This window comes from Meleagris gallopavo, chromosome 14 (assembly GCF_000146605.3).
Source record: "Meleagris gallopavo isolate NT-WF06-2002-E0010 breed Aviagen turkey brand Nicholas breeding stock chromosome 14, Turkey_5.1, whole genome shotgun sequence".
NCBI classification, from domain to species: Eukaryota; Metazoa; Chordata; class Aves; order Galliformes; family Phasianidae; genus Meleagris; species Meleagris gallopavo.
Genome location: NC_015024.2, coordinates 3649918 through 3653263, shown reverse-complemented (window position 1 = coordinate 3653263; position 3346 = coordinate 3649918). Strand labels below are relative to the sequence as shown.

The window sequence follows — 3346 nt, the reverse complement described above, 5'->3', positions numbered from 1 at the left end:
TCCTCCTCCTTTCCTTCAAGCTCAGGTGTGGCACATCAAAAAGGAGCCCCGCTGAAAGCACATAACACTAACTGCAGCTGGGGAGAGGGAGCTGGCAGGATAGGGGTAATAAGAACAGGATAAAGAAATATTGGGGGAACATTTTGAAAGTGTGAGAACGCTATGGGTGCTTTCTAGTCACACTGGAAAACGTAGAAGCAACCCACATAAGCATTTCTAACCAGCGTTGTGCTTAAAATTTGATCTGAGTAAGTGTAAAATGGAAGAAAGAATAGAAAAATAAGAAAATACAAACCATTCTGCTTCAGATTGAATGAAATATTTCAGAATCATCTTTTTTTCCCCCCATTCTAATCATCTCTACACACATACGTATTCCTGTGGTTTGTTTAGCCTATTCCATTATTAATCTCCACAGCTGGAAAATGGCAAGACATAGCTCACATTTTCCTTCCAAATCTTCCCTCAGATCCACGTGCTCTGTGGCAGCTATGATCATCAATATTTTCTTCTGAAGCCCCTAGGAGACGCATTTGGGACCACTATCTCTTAAACCCTGGAATAATTTAAGCACTCTAGAAGATGCTGTCCTGGAGACAGGGAGCCCTTCCTTGTGAGCTCTCCCTATTACCTTACAACTCCATGGTTTATCACACTGTCAGGAAAATTGTCATCCAATGCTTACTGAAGACCAGTTGAAAAATGCCCACGGGCAGATTTTATATGAGCTTTTATATGAACCTGACTTTAGAAATAAGCCTGATTTTGTACTTGTTTGAATATGTAGATGTACTTAGGCTACTTCTACTATGGCTGAAGTTTTATTTTGGCTTTTAAATTATGCGTGCCTCAAGACTGGGTGCTGGGGCCTCAGTCTACACTGTCAAATGTACTTAACTGTATTCTCTGCCACCTTCATACACACATCTAACAGGCATAGGATGAGGTCCATACTTTGCTAATTCATACCCATACGGAGAGCGCTGGTTTCTGGTATACTATGAAATGAAAAACAGCCAATGGTAGAACTATGGTAAAACATTATGCTAACACGGAAGAATTCATGTGTGTGTGTGTACGTGGGTTTGCTTTATCAAAGGGATGGGGAAGGGAGGATTTTTTTTGTGTTTATATATTTTTGCTTTGTTTTTTTTGGTGGTGTGGGAGTGGGGAGGGGGAAGGTTAGGAGGCATCAGGGTTTTGTTTGTTTGTTACTTTGTTTTGGTTTTAATGCAGCTGGTATCTACTAAGGGTAGAATAGATTCCTATTTTTCCCAACTTGGCTTTGTATAAATCAAACTCGATTTTTAGATTCTCCCCTCTACCCAACCTTTCATCTATATTCCAACAGGGATCAAAACAGGCATTGTTTTTTCTGTATTCCAGCCAGGCTGAGCAGACTCAACAGGACACACTTAAACATCAAAGGTGATACTGAATTCTCATCTCATTACTAAGAGTAACTCTAAAAATGGATAGAAGCTAAGGGGCAGTACATGTGTGACTAATGATACCATACGTGGAGGGAACAGTCTTCTATGTTCAACTAGAATAAATTTTACTTCATGAACAGGGAAATTTACACTTCTGTACAATATGCCCAATACATTGGTCAGTGCTAAATGTATCAGAACAGTGTCACCCTGTTGATACTCTACCTAGTGTTCTTTGTAGCAAGTCATACCATGAATAGCTTTCTGATGCAAATAGACTGATACCAGACTGAAGGGGACTGCTCCAAAGAACAGTCTGTAAGATGACTGGCAGATGCAAAAGGTATTTAATCACTGCTGATTTACTTAGTATTTGAAATTATAAATATGCAGAGACATATTTTATTCACTATGTACTCTTGCACTGATTCCCATTTGATCTGACAATCGAAGAGCTTACAAAGTAATTGCTAGCTGATCATCCTTGTGAATACTGAAATCCAGCACAGTTTGCATCATAAAGCTTCCAAAATTTTATAAAAGGTTGATTGTCTCTTTTCTTTTTTTAATCCGAGGAAGCCTTCTCTATTACAAGGAAAACAGTTCTCTGGATTACATCTCAGTTGGTGCACTAACCTCGTGTACTGCGTGCTCCTCATCATGAATTCACGTCTGCTTCTGTCAGTCTGTTGGGAGATCTGCACACGATGCGAAACCAGAGCAGAACACAGTGACTGGAATGGGAGCAAGTCTTGTGAAATGGTTGAACAGTAAGACAAGAAACATAGTTACCAACATCAGCAGGCCGTTCCTAGTAAAACCAATATCTAATACTAAAACATTCATTAATTATCTAAAGCATACTTCATGTTCTATAGAGGGGCTAGCCGCATCACAAATCTCAGGTAATCTAGTTATGTCCAAGAAGATTTTTTCTGCATTGTCTGCTCCACTCCTGATCTGCACAAGCATTTGGAGTTGTTACCTCCAACCCACTCACTGTAAGTAAATTTCCTGGCCATTCCTCCCGAGTTCCACATTAAAATGATGTTACCTAGCAAAATAATTCATTTGCCTTATTCAGATTTTATCTCCACACCCCCAAGGAAACCATTAAAGCTCTATGTAGGAAGTAGACCGTGTGAGCAGAAGACAAATGTTTCTGCCAGTTAAAGAAAGGTGTGTGAAGTTCCAAATGTTCTAAAACTAATCATATTTAGGTTTATAAACTAAAATTAATAAAGACAAGAAATTAACATGTGGAGACTATGTTGATAAAAGAACCTCCAAGAAAAACCCATGTTTCCACAGGATATGTCAGGGTACTAAAATGCATGGCAGTGCCCAGATGTAACAAGGAATACATGCTGCACCTTCATTGGTTGCAGGCAGAACACATTCAGGCTGTTAATTCATACTCTTCTGGGACATCTGATCAGTCCATATCTTCAAGGCACAAACACCTAATGTGAAGACATAACTATACAAGGAAGGTTAACTCTCTTGCCTTTTTTTCTGTCCTACCTCTACAAAATTCAGAAGGCACATGAAGAAAACTGCATGAGACAGTTTTACATTTTGACTCCCTAGTGCTCTGGACTCTTCTGGGAATTCAGGATGCTCTGTTCATCCGATGCTTTTTGATCCTTATTAGGATGCCTGACTTTCTGTTCAATTGATTCAAATAAGAGTGAAGTTTCTACTACACCACAAAAATCTTTTGGCTCACGTAGATGCTTCTATTCTTTGCATTTTTTTCCTGAATAAAACAAAAAAGGTTATAAGTAGCTATACAGAAAATAATTTTAATTAACATTAAAGCTACTATGAACATATCTGATTTTGTAATAGCAAGACCAATGCAACTTTCAAGGGTTTAATGCGAGCAAAAAACATGTTATGTAGCTCTGGAA

The 3346-nt window shown here is 38.8% G+C and overlaps 1 protein-coding gene across 1 annotated transcript in view; it reads right to left on the bottom strand.

The window, feature by feature from the left end:
- Positions 1–2254, bottom strand: part of SLC6A11 (solute carrier family 6 member 11) — a 91309-nt gene extending 89055 nt beyond the window's left edge. Inside the window, exon 1 of the mRNA XM_019620012.2 lies at positions 2070–2254. The gene's annotated coding sequence lies outside the window, so the exon portion shown is untranslated. The remainder of the gene's footprint in view (positions 1–2069) is intronic.
- Positions 2255–3346: the final 1092 nt, after the last annotated feature.